This window comes from Cyanistes caeruleus, chromosome 16 (genome assembly GCF_971803275.1).
Source record: "Cyanistes caeruleus chromosome 16, bCyaCae1.hap1.1, whole genome shotgun sequence".
Taxonomy (NCBI): domain Eukaryota; kingdom Metazoa; phylum Chordata; class Aves; order Passeriformes; family Paridae; genus Cyanistes; species Cyanistes caeruleus.
Genome location: NC_141716.1, coordinates 10,483,003 through 10,502,129, shown reverse-complemented (window position 1 = coordinate 10,502,129; position 19,127 = coordinate 10,483,003). Strand labels below are relative to the sequence as shown.

General features: G+C 40.7%; 1 protein-coding gene across 1 annotated transcript in view; it reads left to right on the top strand.

Annotated features, from left to right (window-relative positions):
• The window catches only part of LOC147650183 (uncharacterized), a 55,410-nt gene that overhangs the window by 24,146 nt on the left and 12,137 nt on the right, over positions 1-19,127 (top strand). The gene's annotated exons all lie outside the window — the stretch shown is intronic.

The window sequence follows — 19,127 nt, the reverse complement described above, 5'->3', positions numbered from 1 at the left end:
TCACTCAAAGCTGTTTGTGGGATTTGTTTGCTTAGATAGCTGCAGTTCATGGTGCTCTTCTCTCCTGCCCAAATAGAGCACCAATAAAAATATTCACATTTCTGGAGTGGGGGGAAGAAAACAGAACTGTTTACAGGGAAAGAAATGCTGGAAGCTGCAGCAGGAGGGGTAAGCAGGATGTACTGTGCATCATTCCCCTCCTCATATTTAATGGAGAGGAATCCAGCCACGGGTTAAGATTCTGCTTTCCACAGGCTTTTCCCATGCTGTATTGCTGTGTGATGTGACCACTAGAGAGCAGGCTTAACCTAGTAACAAGAGCTAATTAGTTCTTGGCCTCTTCATTTGCAGCTCTTCCCCAACCCCCTTCCACTTTTCTGTCTAGGCAGAGGCGACTTCCATGGTTCTTAGCTTTGCCTCCAACGCTGTGCAATCTTAGGGCTAATTAAAACACCACAGACGGCCTGAACCCCACATTAAAATTTGATGAGGAATTGATCAGCCAAGCAAACAGGAAATTTAGCTGTGTGAGTGAAGGTAATGTTTGTTCAAATGAGTAATGAGGTCCATGGGGAATATTTATGGGGACCTTAGTGAGGGTTTCAGCAGCTCCTTCTCCTTGAAGTCCTCTGACCTACCTGCTCTCTCCTTCAGAGCAGTGTATGCACAAGGAAACCCCAAACTGCATCAGTCAAAGGTGAGCATGTTTTGGAAAGTGGGATATATTTGGCTAGGGTGTTCTCATGTAAAGCTTTGCAAGGAGAGCTGTGGAACAGCACACTGACTTTTGCAGTTTTGCTTATGCAATAAAAAAAAAACACAAAAAGACCCCCACAAAATCCAACCAAACAGCCCTTCCCATAACCCAAGAAACTTTAATAAAATTGCTGATGGAAATCTTAGCAGTGTGTTGGTAAATTAAATGGGTTGCTCAAAAAGGATGGGGCAGCAGTGTGCTCCAGCAGATGTTACCTTATCTGTGTTGACTTCAGGATCAGCTATAAAAGCTGTTGGCACACAGGTATTAGCAGGAAAGGCAGGATGCTGTCAGAGAGGGCCCTCCTCAGCAGATTTTATCTATTTCTAGTAAGCACTCAATGCAAAGTAGAAATGCTTTCCATGTGCAGCAAACAGATGAACTTACCTGCTTCTTATTTGTCACCCCTCATCCAAAGTACATCAGCCCATGCAGGTCTGAAGTCTTAGAATGAGCTCTTTTGGCTAGATATCACCTTCAGACCTGTATCTGCAAGGTGCTTCTGTTGAGATCTCCCCTCAGCCTGGCCCTGGAAGCTCTTCCCAAAGCAGAACATTCCCACATAGGTGTGGGTGTCAAGCCCAGCACATCTGCTGATCCCAGCTCTGCACCATCCCACCATTTCCTTCCAGTGCCCCTCAAGGCTCTTCCCAGCTGTGACAGCCTCTAAAGGTGAGGCTGATGCCTGAAAGGACTTTGATGAAGAAGCAGCTGTGTCCAAGGCCTGTGGTACAAACCAGGCAAGGAGAGAGGACCCCCTTGGCCTTAGTGTGGTAGGGGCAGCTCCCAGCGTGAGCCTTGCAGCCCCTGCCATTTTTCACACCATTGTTTTGTTCTCTTGTAGGAATGTGAGCCTAAGACCTGTTTACAATGATGATGAGAATAGCTGTGACTGAAAATAGCAGGAGAAGCTGGCAGAGCAGTGGTGCTTCTGACTGGCAATAGAATCCAGGGAAGTTTAGTCACTTATGTCTGGAACAGCGCTGAGGCTGGGCAATTTTATGTCCTTCAAGTATTGTAGCAACAATAGGCATGAGATTTGTGTAAAAAGAAAGCAATTACTCTGACTTTCTAGAAGGAAATATTGAAGTGAGAAATTTGGAAATACTAGGTTATATTCTGAAACGATCACAAAAATCTCCAGTGGCATAATGTCTAAGCTGTGTTTTTTAATAGGCTAAGAAAAGTAGATTGCTGGTCTTGTGCTCAGTATATTGGAATAAAAGGTTGGTCCTTTACATGTAGGTTGCAGTTTACAATAGTGTGTCAGACCCCTTTTGAGGAGGAGGAGGTGCAGTCTAAAGGCAGAGTCAGCACACTCCTGTCTGAGCTGGCTGTCTTGCTGCCAGGGGCTGGTGTCTGCACAAAGCCATGGGGACACCTAACCTGGTATGTCTTAAATATAGTCCTCCATTACACCACTTAAACATTCATTTATGAGTCTAGGGCTCACCAGAAGAGCAGCTGTATTTAATTCCTGTCTGCATTGGATCAGAGAATGCTTAAATGAAGGGCCTGGCAGGACATAAAACCAAACTGGAACCTGCCTCCCGTAGAGATTTGGGACACTTGGACTGCTTTGTTTGTGCAAAAAGCTAAAATGAGAACTTGAAGCAGAATCTAATTACCCATGTTTCAGTCAGAAGTCACTTGTTTACATCCAGCTTTACATCTATTACTGAATGTGCTGCTTTCAACCTTGCTGACATTTCATTCAGCTTGAGATGTGGGTTAGAACTAAATATTAACGTTTCAGGGACTGTCAGTAGATCTTATTTTGCATTACTTCCATCTTGCTAATTAACAATACTGTTCATATATTGTGGGAGGGGACACAGGATTGTTTGAGTGCACATTCAATAAGCAAGCAGCGAGTGCATTAATCAGGATTTTTCATAGTTTAAGAAGGTCTGCTGGGATTTATTCTGTCGGGTTTGAACATATTTTGCCCTTGTTTCTGGGCGTGTGGCTGGAAAGTGCCAACAGCTCTGGCCTGGCTGGAGATTCCCAGCCCAAACCTGAGAGACAGAAGAGTTAATTGCAAGAATATCTGGGTACAGGCTAAACAGCCATGTGGGAGGTGTGGCTGTATGAGGAATAATATTCTTTAGAAGTGTTTTGCCCTCAATAACTTATATTTGTTTTAATAACTGTCTGGTCACTATTGATATCAGTCTACAAAAAAGCAGAACTTGCCCCTGCTCCAGGCTTTGTCATCTGTTAACTTTGTTGACCATGATTTTCATTACTACCTGAACTTCTATAGGATTCAGAACAGGGTTGGATTGAGTCTGGTTCTTGCTGTACTCCCTGGTATCTCTCCTTTAACAGCTACAATTTGAAGTCAGTCTCTAAACCATTTATTTAATCCCATTGGTGACTAGAATATGGGGCTTTAAAGAAGAATTTAGGTACAGCTGAGTCAGAAGTCTTGGAGAAGTCCAAGTCCACTTTATTATCACAGCTGCTTCTATCAATCAGTCTTGTAATCTGGCCAAAAAAAAGATAAGAGTGGTTTGTTTAAACCAATTTTCCATGAAACATCACAATTGTAGTTCCAGTCTGCAATTCTTTATTGACAGTCCATGAATAAATCTTTTATTATTTTGTCAGTGGTTAAGGCTAGACTAGCTGCTCCACATTGCTCTGGAGCCATCCTGAACTTCTCAAATGGAAATTATGTTGGCAATACTGCAAATTTTGGCATTTATGAGGTTGTTTGCCATGATGTATTAAAAAGTTAACAGTGCACTGATTCCTTTAAAACTCCTTGTCTATTTTCTTGACCTGTTGATTTAATTTTATATTTTAATTTTTTTTTTTCACCTTTGGCAGACAGCCGAAGATTATGCAGATGACTTAGTTGCTATGAGAAGTCATCTGACCAAATCAAGGAGCCACAAGCCTTTGTTAAACTCTCTGATCTAGCTGTGGCATTTAGGGGATGTTTACACACATCAGTGTCTCTTTTGTTTCAACAAAACTCAAACTGTGAAACAATCCTGCTTTTTCAGTGTCTCCATGTGTAGTTTTGATGTTTGTATATAGCAGGGTATAGGACATAGGGGTGGTGTTTCTTTATAATATGTTGCTTATTTATTGTCTGTTGATATCCTGTTTATTCCATTAGCCCCCATTCTCAGTTTTTAAAGCTTCTTTAAATTTTTATTATTATTTTTTCATCTTTTAAACAGGAATATTTCTTTTGGCTAGCATATCGTTCTTTTAAATTACTGTTTGGGTAATTACAACTCTTTGAGCATCCACTGAAAGTCCCTGAGCAATTTACGGTTTTTAATGATAGTTTCATTATTGAACTTGATGCTCCTGGTCAGTTTTAAGTCTCTGGTGAAAAAAATTATGAAATATAGTTGCTGTGTGAATGGCTGCTTGAATTCTGACTTTAATCTTTCAGTCCTACAAGTTGCATCGATAATTTCCTCTGCTTGTAAAGCTCCTGGTTTTAAGATGCTTCTGCAAGTTTATTTGAAATATCTGCCCCTAACAAAGGAGCTGTGTCAAAGGGAAGGTTTAAGGTGTAATGTGTTGTCTTCAGCCACAATTAAATGGAGCAGCCCCTAATGCCGGGCTGGGCAGGCTCAGCCCGAGGGCGATTCCCGCTGTCTGAATTAATAAACTTTCCATGCACAATTAAAGGGAGCAGCCCGTGTTTAAAGTGGGATGAGGATGGAGATGCCTGGCTGTGAGCTGAGGCTCCTGGGCCAGCAGGGATGGACAATGTGGGGAAGGATGCTGGGGACAGCTGTGCCGAGTGCCACCAAAGGGCGGATTTGCACCGGACTGACCAACCCTGCCTCGCAGTGCCTTGGACAAAATATTTCTGTCTCAAAACCAGTGTTTGTCTCATAGTGAGGGTGGAAAGGCTGTGTTCATTCTGTGAACGTTTTGGAAAAGAAGACAATGGCAACCCCAAAGTGACAATCCCAAGGCACATATAATTGTAAAGGTGAAGGGATTTTTGTTCCCTTTAACAGCAAAAGAGCTAACTTGCTTTCTGTTTTGTTTGGTAGTGGTTGTTTGTTTGGATTTGCTTTGATCTTTGAATTTTTAAATTTTTTTTCAGCTACATTCTCTCGTTGCCTTTTCCCTCCCACTGCTCCTGTCCCCTATGGGTGCTGCTCTGCTCCAACCGAGGCACAGCAGAAATGTACCCACTTGAGAGGTGTCTTAGCTTTCCCATCGTGGTCTCACCCAAACTCTAATTGCACCAGGAGCACTAATGAGTCTGTCATCAGACCTTCCTGTGATGTTGGCAATTGTTAGATCTGTTTTACAGACAGGAAATACATCTGAGCAGGCTCACACTGATTTCATCAGTGCAACCAGGGATGAAAACTTTCATTTGTGCTGTTTTTTAAAACTGAGTTTTTCATACAAGCTCTTCCTTTGCTTTTTTTTTTTTTTTTTTTTTTTGTAAACCCATTTTTCAGGAAAATGGGGTGCTGTACAGCTTCCAGCAAGTCCAGATATAGCTTGGAATATATATATATTTGATATATATGTATATATGCTTGGAAACAGGGATGCTGTCAGGCTGACAGTGAGCTTGATGTCAAATGGTGAGGAGCCAAAGAGTAGCACAAGGGTGCAGAGAGGCAAACAAAAAAGCCTGAAGTGCATTTTGAAGATACCAGGGAGAGATAAATAACAGTTCCTGGGAGAAGGTGTGCTGGAGCTGGCTTATCTGAGTTGAAGCTGCTCATGTTGAAACCTCTGCAGGATAAATTCCCTGTTTTATTTATTTTATTCCTAAACCTGGAAAAGGTTCTGATGCCAGGTGCTCTGCTCTAATACTCAGACTGAGGGCTAAGCGAATGCTTTTCGTACCTTTTCATGCTTCTATGATTTTTGTTTTGGCAGTGTTTCTACCTATGACCATATTTCTGATAAATTGGAATACAGGTGCTTTTTGTGTCCTAAGTTGAGAGCAGACTTTTTCTATGTACATGGCAAAGATGCTTACCAGCTTTTTGGGGCAGGATGGACCACCAAGAATTGCAATACTGGGACTTATAATAGATTGCCTTCTTAATCATTGTTTAAGAACTCCAAAATATGAAATGTACAAGTGTATCTATACCTTTGGCTGTATCTATACATTTGGCTGAGATAGGCATTAATAATTTACTCATCAGCTGCATCCCAGGCTGTGTGGGAACACCAGCCCTGCAGCACTGGGACCTCTCAAGCTGCAGGAGCTGCTTCCCAAGGCTGGGTGTAGGGATTTGGGGAAGGTGGTGGTGCAAGCAGGGCTGAGGTCTTGCAGGAGTTTGCTGTGTTGAAGTCTGTCTGTCTGTCTGTCTGTCTGTGTGAACTGGAGCTGAGCTGGTGAAAAACTCACCTTTGCATACCAATTCTCAGCAATGCCTGGGAGAAGGGGCCCTCTGTGGCCTCCTTGATTTCTTATAATCTTTTGAGAACTTGCAAGTGGAGAGAAATTACACCTACTGTTCATGTACTTGGGGAGTCTAATTAGGCAGCAGACAAATAATTATTGTGTTTCTGCCAGTGATACTGTCAGTAGCAGCAGTGGGGAGGTGTGAGTTTGTTTGTTCTTCCTCAGCCTCGGCCTGCAGAGTGTCCTGTTAGCCTGCAGGCCTCATTCCTGTGAGTGATGAACAGAGTTCAAACCCTCAGCTTCTGGTCCCTCAGTGTTTCTGAGGGTGTCTCTCTCTCTCTTGTTCCTTACCAAAACCTTCAGCAACTTTTGGAAGGACTCCTCTTGAATGAAAGCCTCGAGAGCCCTATCTTCAAGATGTTCCCTTATGGAAGTCCTTCAGCATCCCAGGAAAGACTTACAAATGTCCTGTCATCACTTCAGATTCAGTTCTGACAAGAAGCCACAAGGGTCTCATTCATAAAAGCCTTGCACATCACATTATATGCCCACAGTTACTGTAGACATTTCTGGGCCGCAATAAACTTGTGTGACAGAAACCATTCTTCCTTTTTACAGATGACATCCTCAAATTGCTGGGTCCTATTCTCCATTGCTCTGCACCTCAGCTGGTCTTATCCAGTTATGCAAACTCCTACCAGTAGCATTTCATCCTCCTGCCCAGGAGAGTTGGTGTGGCAGCAGTGAAAGGCAGTGGAGAATTAGTTATATTGCTTCCCTCTTCTCCCAAAGTGAACATTTCAAAGCTGATCGTTCCAGACGTGAAGGTGTGGGATTTGAAGATGGCTTGGATAAATGCTTTATGTTGTGTGTGACCTCTAAAAATGAAGGGACAAACTTGGTGCAGAGTGGCAAGTTGCAGAGCAGTAATTAGCAGGGGAAGGGTCAACCTGTTTGTCAGAAGTACAAAATTAGATTAGAGAAGGCATTTTGGCCATGGGGCCTTCCTTAGGCTAAAGAAGAACAGGATGTTGTTTACTTTTGCTGTGTCCCAGTTTCACCATGCCCTGAGGAAGACCCCCAAGGCTGAAACCTTATTTCTAATTGTTCTATAAATGACTTTTTCTTCCCTTTTTGGCATTCAAGAGGACACCAATTTTAAGCAGGAGAGTTTCCGTTGCACAGACATTTCCTGAACAAAGGAAGAATATTCAGTATTTAAATAGTCACTAATATGTTCAGATTTTCCTAGTTTTCTTCCATATTATTTTTTCCTTGCTAATTGTATGGCTTATCTCACATCTTAAGTGGTTTGTATGAATATCTTGGCCAGAAAGACTAAAAATTCCAAATAAATAGGCAGACATATGTGTTTTATTTCCTTTATGCCCACTGGATAAATTAGTTATTTAACTGAAAATATTTGGAAAACTGAATTTTATACCAACATCTATCTGACTTTTAATGCTTTTTTAAGATGTCTACACAGTAGGCACAGGGTCTGGCTATAGTGGTAGGTGGGGTGGGATTTTAATTAAACCATAACTGATCTGTGTTCCTGTGTAGGAAATGGCTAAGGGTATTTTATGGCAGATTCTCAGTCTCATGAGTAACAGAAAAGTTCAAGTTGAAACATCCAGGATTTCTAAATCTCTGCTGCAACTTTTGACATATAACCATTGTCTTCAGAATCTGGTGACTGGCAAAGGATCTAGAAATTTTGCTTATGGAGGAGAACAACATGTCATTTCAACATACATGATAAAAGTAGTCACTAAAGCATGGTAAATTAATTTCTGACAAAGTGTGAGATAGCTTATTAGCTCAGACTATTTTAAATCCTATGTGTCTGTGGAAGGTTGAGAACATCTGAATGTAAATTTTGTGTTTTCCATGTACTTTGATCTCCATTTTTCCATCAAAGATCAGTTCCTGACACTTAAGATCTCACTAACTATAATGATTTGATTTTTTAGGATGATTAATGATTAATGGTTATTAAAATTCCTCATATTTTTCCGATTGCCTTTACAAACTCTTTTATATTTGATAATTTTCTTTTGTTTTCTTCTTAAAGGCAATCACCTTGTTGCTGCTTTGCCTACAGCTCTCTTAGGTAAAGTTTTTGTGTCATTGGTCACTGTGTGAGGTAGCCCATCTGTACAGCAACATTTCAAAAGTGAAATTTTGGGGAAAACACTTCCCCACTAACTTTTCCCATTACCTTTCCCTTCTTTGACTGTAACTGGCCATACTGAAAGAGAACTTCCTTTCTCAGACTGGAATGGTTAGAATTGTTCTCAGACTGGAATTGTTAGAATTGGATGTCTCATGACCATAGTGTCATACTGACTATTGAAATGTTCCCAGGTTTTACACTTCCACTGAAATATTTTCAAGCAGTTACTGGCTTTAGTTGAGTATTTCTGACCAGCAGTTGAGAATCCTTTTAAGGACTAAGGTCAGCATCTTTCCAGAAGCCCAGTTTTTGTGTAGGCACAGCCTCAGCAGGGCTTTTCCCTGATGAAAGGCAGTGTGGACAGACACTTTTGTAACATTTATTGAGCAGCGTGCAAAAATTACTGCCAGAATTGCAAGCTGAAATACAAAATAAGGTGAAGTAAAAGCCAGAACCAACATGAACTGATGCTACATCATGTAAAAATGTTTTGTGCATTGCCCAGGCTGTCCTTTGGGAAGAATGACTTCCACAGGGTCAGGAGAGCAGTGGGTGAAAACTGCCTGGCATTCCCTTGAAGTGCTTACAGCAGATATTTATAGAATGCTTAGATCTGTAAATAGAGGCCAGATGAAAACACTGAGTGTAAAATATTATCAAAGATAACATGAATCCTGGTGCTTAATGACTCTAGTAACCAGCTTCGCAGCCTTTTTTTTTTTTAAATATGTATTTTGACATAAGTGTAATTCTCTGCTGAGTGGGAAGAAACTCCAAATGTTGCCTCAAGGTATTTCAGCAGATCCGGACTGATGAAGCCAAGTAGGCATGAGGGCTTGGAGATCAAGAACTGAGGTTTTTTTCCACAGGTTTTTTTCCATCAGCACAGCCCTGAGGTGTTTGCTGCTGTAACTGCAAAGGAGATCTGGCTCACACTGACACCAGGTTTGAGTCCAAACTTCATTTCTATCAAGTGCCAGAAGATCTGCCTCAAACTATTCCCTTCTTTATTTGTTTGCTCAACACCTGACTTAATACAGCCATAGCCCATGAGTAATGTCTGTGTGTGCTACAGGTGTGTGGAGAAAAATAATAACCTGCAAACCTCTGAGATAAGGTTCAGGATGGGGAAAAGAGAATAATTTTAGTTACGTTGAGTATCTTGTTCAGATTGGAAACTGCAGTTTATGGTGGGAAAAGTACTTTAATCAAAGATTTTGGGGGGGGGAAATAAGGGATTTGGGCACCTGAGCTACTGTTCTTGGGAAGTGCTGTAGTAGAGCAGGAGGTGTAATTCAATATTAAACTCTTTAGCCAATCACTCTGCTTTCCTAGAACGTGAATCCTGAAATTAAAATTAAATTAAAAGTTTAATTAAATTAAAATTAATTCTGAAATTTAAATTTGCTTCTAATTGATAGGGAAACAAAATGCTTCCTTCTCTGTGCCCTCCATGCATGTGGAAATCTTCAATTTGGCTGAAATTTCTGGGGTGAAGGTAGAAAAACTGCATTTTTATGAAAGTCTTTTAAGCAGCCAAATCTTATAGCCAAAACACCTAAACTATGGCAAAGGAAATAGAGGCTAGCCCTGTGTATCTGTTTGGATAATCTCAGTAAGAAGAGTGAAATTCTTCCTAAATGTTGAAGGGAAGATGTTTGGGCCACTGGCCAAAACTAATAAAAAGTTCATATTTTTCCAGATTTGTGAAAAATGAAAAATTTTATGCTTTTGCTTCAATTTATTTTTGTTGCAATTCATCACTAAAGGAAAATGTGCTATTTATTGCCTAAGAGTATTTTTCCTACAGACATGGCATAATATCTTTACCAAAATGTTTAGCATCTGTGAGTTAAAAATGCATATGAGGGTTTACTTTTTGTTCCCTTGGTGAATGCTGCTGCTGTTCTTATCTGAAAAACTGTTTTTTGCATTGACAGAAATGGTGAAAAATGACCCAATTTCCAATTATTTACACAAACTAGCTTTAGTTCCACACTTTGATTTACAAACATAGATCACAGTACCACAGTATTTAAGCTCAGGCTTAACTTTACACTTGTGAATAGCTTTATTGACTTCAGTGGAGCTACTGGTGTAGAAAGCTGAGGATGTCATTAGGTGCTCAGCAGGCTGGGTTACAGAAAAGTGGAGTGGCCTTGTCTGGAAAGCCCTGAGCTCCCAGCTTGCATCTGCAACAGGCTTCCTTTATGATCTAAAATTAATTACTCTGTATGACATGGCTCCCATTTCCACCTTAGTCCCCTGTTCATTCTTGCTCATTTCTGGTCTTTAACTTAGTCTGACCATAAATTCCTTAAGATGGAAAATTTCTCGGTGAAAACCACCGAGGAACATCAGGTATTGAGTGTGGATGCATCGGTAGGAAAGGTGGTTTTGCTCTGTGTATCTGTGTTTTATTCCATTTCTTTTCCATGTGTGTGTGTGTGTGTGTGCCTGCTTGGTGAGGTTTGCTGGCACATGTGGGCTCGTTCCCCCTTTCAGGCATAAATATGATGCAGTGCCTGCTGCAGTGAAACCCTGCTCCCCTCTGGAGCACAGATACACTCTTAATTTCCCCTCTGTGACTGTCATTAAGGGAGCTCTGGCTTTATTTTCTGTACTAGATACCAAATATAGAAAGTTAAAAGTTTAATAAAATAATAAATCGAGTTCAAATTGAGCTTGAAATACTGAAGTGCCTCAGTATTCTCCCACATGATCTTTCCTATTAATCCAACAAAAGTCCTTCTTCAGTAAGCAATTGTTTCCTGTTTTTCACCCTCATCCACAATAAGCACCTACATTTGTTTCTTCTTTTCCTTCTAGCCTAAAGATAATTCATTAAAGTAGCTCTCTTTCCCCCTTTTTTTGATCCACCTCTCCACGTCCTGACACCCCCCTAAAAAACACCATCAATATTTCATAAACTTACAGTGACAAATGTATTTTAATGTGGTCCACCGAGAACCTGAGATTGATTGGCCTCTCAGAAATATGACACGTTTCAAAGCAGGATATTCATGGAGTCTTTTAGTGCCTACATTAGTCAGAGAGAAGCAGCCCCTAAATTTATCATAGTTATGGCTTTCTGGGTATCCATTTTCCTTTAGCCGCTGACAGCAAGTATCTGAATGGTCCCTATTGATTGGCTTTGTGGTTCTGTCTTTAAAATGCATTGGCTGGGGGGGTTTTCAGATCAAATTAAGTCTCGGCTTCCTGCAGTTCGTGCATATCTACGGCGCAAGTGTGGACAAAGCTGGCTTCATTCATGCTGGTTTTCATTCACCAGGGTGCTGCAGGGAGGGGGACCCCAAATCTGCACTGATGGCGTGGGGGAACTGAGCCTTCTTTGACAGCAAAGAGTTCCTAATTCCAGGAGGAAGCAGCAAGGAGAGATGGGGACAGGAAGCAGCTCCTGGCTCTGCTTGGGTGCCAAGGGACCGAGCGTTCCTGCACTGATGGTGGAACTGGGGCTTGGGGGAAAGCTGAGAGGTGTCTCCAGCTCTGCTGGAACCCCTGATCACCAGGAGCATTTTCTGATGGGCTGTGCAAAGAGTCTGTGCTGTTCTGGTCCCACTGTGAGCACGAGACTGCAGCGCTCCATGCAGACAGTCCCAGCCCCAGCAGAGGTGGCCGGGAGTTTTCAGTGTTTAAGATTGTAAAGAAAATGGGTTTTGTGCTGATAGAGGTTATTGCATTATTTCAAATGCTGAGCCAAAGAAAATGCGTTGTTTATGCTGTTTTAACTTTGTAATTATCAATTTAGCTCAAATAAATTACGTACTCTTGTTGTTTAACCTATCTAAAAGGTCTTAGAAGTTATAGCCTGCCACTACATTTTTTTCCCCCCTCTAAATATATTGATCATATTTATGAAAATTTTTGAATGATTTAAATATAAGTTCTATGACTCTGCTTTGATAAATACATAATTGCTTACCAACAACCCTTTTCCTTGGCATGAATTGTAAGTCTGGAGCAGAAAAAATGTGAGTGATGAGCACACTTTAATTGACAGAATAGTCCTGCAGGCATTGTGCTGCATGAGGTATTTTTGTGTTTGAACCATTTAAAATTCCTATTTTCTCCACTCCTACCCCTGTTTCCTTTTTCAGTTTATCAGTGTCATCAATTTAATGCTCTTCATGAATGCAAACCCCATTTTTAAAGAGCAAGCAAAATAATTAACTCTTGGGTTATGCCTCAGCGCATTGTTCAGCTTGGCTTCAGAGTTTACTCTGATCTCCACAATAGGAACTTACAGGAGTTTTGGCAGTGACTGAATGTAGGTGGAAAATCAGAATGATTGGATTCATTAGGAGGGCAGAGAAGTGCCTTTATCATCGTTCACAGAGGTTTTTGATTTGTTTTTAAATCACAGAGGGATTTGAGGTTGTCCCTCTGACTCCCTGTGTATCGTAGGCCACTGCATTTCTCCTGGTTACCACAGTAATGATTCCAATAACTTTTGTACTTAACTACAGTGTAACTTGTGTCTGCCTAAAGCAGGTATTCCAGACAGCATCCATCAATTTCTTAATTTCAATGTATCAAAAGCTGGAGAATACCCCACAGTGTTAAAAAAAATAAAAAATAAAAAAAATGCGCCTAGTTTTAAATTTAAATCAGTCTAGCTTCAGTTTCCAGCCATTAGTTTTTGTTATGCCTCTCTCTGATAGATTAATGAGCCATTTAATACCCTTTGTTTTCTCCCCATGAAGGTACTTAGACACTAATCAAGTTACCTCTCAATCTTTGTTGATAGGCTAAATAGATTGAGCTCTTTCAGCTCTCACTGAGATCCCAGTTATTTGCCCCCCCTAGTTGTTCACATCTGTTTTTTCTCAACACTCTTTAGAAAGTTTGAACACTGCAACTGAGCTTTGTGTGCCTTTTACTGGTCTCCCCAATGTCATAAATAAAAGTATAATCACTTCATCAATCCTGCTTACTGCTCCTCTTGTTTATACCTCTAAAACCAACATTAGCCACTTCTGTCACAATGTTGTGCTGGGAGCTTACGTTGAGTTGCTTGCTCAGTAAATCTTTTTTCCAAGTAATTTATTTGGTAGGTAGAGGCCTTCTGTTAACATGGAAGGATGGCATTGCTTTCTTTTTTAATTTTAGAGTTTTAACTTCTGGGTTGTGTTAGAATTGCGTCAGGCTCTTGCTTTCCATGAGCTAAGGAAGCCCCTTCATGTCCATACGCAAAGTTTGTTATTTTGACTTGCCTACCACCACCTTGGACTCTTTAGGAGAAACCAGAAACATCTGGACAGGTTACACATGTGTTCTGCCTGGACTTCACAGATAGCAGCGTGACCCCTACAGTTTCCAAAGCTACTGCCAGAGGTTGCTACTCTCACCTATTTTGTGCTGTTTGAAGGCTCTTTGGTTTAAAAACAAACAAAAAAACTCCCCTCGAAATAACCAAAAAATCAGAAAATCTTCAGCAAAGGATTAAGCCAAAACACGCCCCAAAATTCTCCAAGCAAACCCAAAAGTCAGAGGTCTTGTTAGCATGGAGATGGGCAGAGCAGCTGGAACCAGCCCCCTGTGCTGGGGCCATCCAACCTGCCCTTTGTCCAGCTGACTTTGACTGACTTGCCTCGGTGACAATTCAGTGGGGAGAGCTGCATTTTGTGCAGTCAAATTATTTATATGCACTTCACTTGGTATTTAAAGAGAGAAAATGGAAGAGTAGGTTTGAGTTACGGTAGTGCTGAATGTGATAATTATGCTGCCCTCCTAAAGGAATCCACGCTGAGACTAACATATGCTTTCATCCTCCAGGACAGACTATTCTGTTAGTCTCTTTTTAAATAAATGATTAGAGCTGGCTGAGACGATCTGCAAGCAAGATTCTGCAGTCTCACAGGCTCTAAGAGACTGTGCACTTGGACTGTGATTTGTTCCTCAGTATTTACTCTTCCCAAATTAATTTTATTTGTATTGGGGATTCACCCAGAACTCTTAATTAGGATGAAAATTATTGCGTGAAGACAAAACCAACAACAAACACCAAATAGTCAGTTGAATAGTGAGTTTTAGCATCTAATTTCTTGTGCTTTGAGGATGACTGATGGTGGGTTTTTTGATGGACAGTGGGTGCATGGTGATGTCCAACAGCCATGAGGAAACCTCAGGTCAGGGACACACCTGAAGAGTGTGTTCACCAGGAATAGAAACACCCCAAACTGCTGACTTTAATGCCATGGTATCTCTTCTGGGAAAGATTAGAAGATAATTTTGTCATTGCAGGTTCTTAGGTGGCTCTTGTACATAGAAAGATGTGTTTTTGCATGCCAGTAGTGACAATTCATAGACAAACACGAATATTTTCTGCTCATCACATACTGGCTGGAATTCTGCACACCAGGTTCCCACCAAACAAAGGAAGATTGAAGCTGTGTGTTACATGGAAACCCTGGGAGCAAACAACAACTGTTCCTAAACGTGCAGTGAGCTGCAAAAGATTGCTTCAAATCATCTGGGAGCTGTAGAAGGGGAGCTGAGGAACAGGGGAGATGCTCACAGGTTACTTGGCAATAGAAGGCAGGGCCAAATTTGGATTGTTCCCTTCCCAGTTATTCAAGTTGCTCCATAGATGGTTACAAGTTCTTCCCTTTCACAGAAATGACATGAAAAGGATGCTTTCTGACAAAGCTGAACTTACTGCAGAGTTCCAACCAGTGACAGTTCATAGGACACAGCTAAACCCAGCCAAAACAAGCCTGGGCTTAGCAGGTGTGTCAGTAGCACAGTAATGCACAGCATCTCACACATGGTTTTAGGCAGATAAAGGGGGGATCTGTGGAGGCAACAGAAATTCTGCCTTGTTGTGTGGTTTTGTTTCCTTTATATTGCTATTGTGGCACCATGAATGAATCCTTGCTGAATTCTGTTTCAGGGCCATTCTTTTTCTTTTATTTTTCCTCCCAACTGAAAGCACTGGGAAGCTTTTGCTCTGTTTAAGAAGAGAAACTGTGGCAAAAAATGGGTCTGTAACTCAAATGCTTTACTTGGAGCTGGCTGGGGAAATAAGATGCTCAGTAATAAGTAATAATAATAATATGTAATAAGCAGTAGAAGATGTCTGGAGGAGACACAGGCAGCAGACCCCACTCCTTTGGTGGTGAATCCTTATCTGAGTCCTGCCTGGCACGTGTGACTGGGATTGTGCCTTTACAGGTGCAGTGGTGCTGGTTTTCCTCTCAGAAAAAAAATATATAGGTTGGTTTGGTTGTTTCATAAGATAAAAAAGGAGATTGTGCAGGTTCCTATATGAGTCTTCTCCACCAGAGGAGGGAAAAAAGCAGTAAATGAGCTGAGAGCTCAGCTCAGCTGAGGACTGAGTCTCTTGCCACACTGCTCTGTTTGCCCACGGCCATGGCCAGGGCATCCTCACACAGCAAATTAATTTTAAAACACAAAATTGGGTAAAAATCACAGCAGGATGTTTGCTTGTTTTTGTTACACGTTTGAAATGCCTAAGTTTGTGATGTGTCCAGCTTACTCCTTGGGAGGTTTATTGCATTGCAGAAAGCCAGAATATGACCCAATACTCCTTCCTTAAACTTCAGATCATTTTGCAGTTACTGACTCAATTTACTCACAGCTCCCCTTTGTGTTCCAAGCTATATAATGTGAGGTAAACAACCATTCCTTTACACTGAAAATTTAAATGCTTAAGGTTTTCTTCCCCTTTTTGCATTTAAATTAAATGGCATTTTATTTTCTAATTTGAGAGTAGAAATTCAGTCAACTGATCAGGTCATTTTGTGTTGGTAAAGTTGGAAGATGCAACTTTTTGTACACTCATTTCAGAGCTGAGTTTGAAATACCCTTGTTTACGTAGTGCATCATCCTCCTTAAACCATAATAAAGTTGTTTGTTATGGGTTGTAGTGGTAAGGTTTTTCTCAGCTTTTTTGTGTTCTTTTTCAAGTGGGAATTTTGGGAAGTCCCTTTAGGGGCTGCTTTTCAGTTGTAAAAAAGTTGTTACTCTAAAAACTGCCTCTGTAAATACAGTTGGTTCTCCCAAAAGTTTGTTGTGATGGACAACTTTTGATTGAAAAGTCTTGATCAACAATCCCCAGCAACTCATAAATAGATTATGTTGGCTAAGGAAAATATTGATCTCTTCTGCATCTCTCTTCTTTAACTGTCAAAACTTTATCTGATAATTTTTTGGGTTTGATGTTGCTCCTATAAATATTTTTTGCATAGATTGCAAAGTGTTAAGGAGGATTAAAGAGTTTTTGCTTATTACTGGCCAGGCCAAGCTTTACTTACGCACTTGGCAGCTGCTTTGTGTCTCATTTGTATGCTCCTTACAATTTGTGGAGCACAGCAGAGTAGATTTAAAGAGATAGCTTATTAATAAACACAGGGAAACAAAAGCTTTCTGGCAGCAGTTTAAACATGCAGAAGAATGGTGGTGAATTTTTTTTGGAAAAAGCATGCTTTTAACAGGGGTAAAAATGAACAAAATTAAAAGAACACTTAAATATAATATCTTTTGGGGAGACTGGAATGAAGTTTCCATATGAATACCCAGAAATCTCAAAGATTTTAGTAAAAACATGTTGTTTGTTAAACCCCTCTAGTGAGCAGTTAAATAGTTGCTTTTATACAATGCAAACATCACACATACACAATTTCATTAAAACTGTGGCAAGCTTTTTTTCCATTTCTCATTTGCAAGGCGGATGTGTTTTATTTTAGTACCATTTGCCACAGATAATATGGTGATAAAGTGTGTTTATGTACAGAGATGGATTTGTTGGTGATTAGGGAGGAGAAATAAGAAAGGGACAAGGAAAATTGGAGAAATTATGTAGAAATACAACAACACAGCTTGATTATGCAGGGGTGGAGCTGCAGTAAGCTTAGAGTTGCTCAGAGAAAAAATAGATTTGAGAGTATTATTTTTTATTGAATTAATAGCTTTGAATACTCCTGAAAAATAGCTGTAAAGTAAGATTTATGTCTCCTTAAATATTTCAGCTTAGCCCAATATTCTGTAACTTGATAAAAAATTATTCTTGATTTGGTATCAGTACAGGCTGTGGCACCATGCAGGAGGATCTGAGCAGCAGCTCTTGCATCACCCCCCTCTATTTATGTGTTTTGTTGTAAGCAGCAAGCATGGAACTCAGTCCAGCCAGAGGAAACCCAAACAATCCCAGCACCCTCACTTAGTGCAGGTGCTGCATCCGTGTCAGGACTGTAACCCTGAGCTGTACCTACAACTCACACAGAGAACTTTTTGGTTCCTGTCTTAATTTACTGAAGAATCCAGTCTCTCTTCGTTGTCCAGTGTTGTGGTTCCCTCTCCTCCCATTTGGTATTTTGTACTTTCGTGCTTGGTTTGCTTTTTAAAAACAAGGTGCAATTCTCCTCTATCAGAGGTGGAAACCAGGTTTGGTTGGAGCACAAAAGCTGCAGCAGCCCACGAGAATTTCCTGTCGTGTCATCTTTGTTTTTAATTCTGATGCTTATGTTTGTTTCTCAACATAAACTTTCAAGCCTGTTTTTACAGTCTGATTAAAAACATGCCTACATTAATATGTGGTTTACCATGGACTTTATCAGTCTCTAGGACACAATTTGTGCACAAGAATTGAGGCAGGTAGACTGTGCACACTGGGAGCACAGGCAAAGGGTTGTCATTGAGCTTTTTGAAAATACTCTGCATCATTGACACATTAATTAGGGATGTACTAAAGGATATGTGTATTCTAATCTGGCTCTACTTTCTGCAAATTATCCTTTTGTTACTCTTAACTCCTCAATGCCTCAAATATTCTGAATCAGTCTCAAACTCCCAAATCTGTTAAACCCCTTTCTGGAATATTGTACTGCTGTACTGCTGTTGTGGATTCCTCATCCCTCTGTGTTCTGTTGTGTTTAGAGCAAGACAGACTTTACCAGGGAAGGTGGTACCTTCTGACTGGTGTTTGATGTAGAGGGGGTTGGAAATAACCAGCCACTTCTGGACAGAAGGTCCCAGGCTTGATTGCTTTCCCTTTTCTTAGACTGGTTGTTCCACCTGGACTCTTGTCTGGCATTTATACCCTGACCATCACTGCTGTAATAAGGCTGCTCATAGTGAATTAGCCATTGTTTCAAAGATCTCCATATGTGACAGCGTGAGTCATTTGTGCCTGGATTTTTCTTCTTGTTATTCTCTGTGAAAAAAGGAAATAGGTTTTATATAGCAGCTGATGCTGTAAATGTCCAGGGAATAATGGGGTGGCTAATGCTGCCAGCACTCTGTGGGGATCTCTTTGTGTGCTGAAGACTGGTATATGATGAGATGCTCAAATATTTTCAGGTTGCAAATCTCTAAAGCTCTGTTCCTAAATATACCCCCTAAACTATCTTCTTTTCTGGAGAAAAAATAGTATCATTACATCAAATCATGTCCTCTGACCACCACAGCATCTACAAAATAATGATACTACTTTATTTTAAAAAAAACCCCAAACATAAAATGAGCCACCAAACCTCAAGTTTGTTAATCCTTAATATCTGTTACTTGCAAGGTGAGAAAAGTTCTTATTCACATAAGAGATGAAGAGATGCTATTGGGACACCCTTCCAGATGGGAATGTTTCTGTCTTCTCTTGGTAAGAGGCTGGGTTCAGGGGGTGTGGGGAGTGAGGAAAAATGAAAGTTTGGAACGTTTGTAATTTGCAAATGTTTGTGTGTATGCTGGTTCCCTCTCCCCCCGTGTCAGTGGGTAAGGGAGCACAGCAGAGATGTGTTAAATGTCAGTCATCCCCAGAGCCCCCAACAATGAACAAGGATTAAACAAGAAGCTGT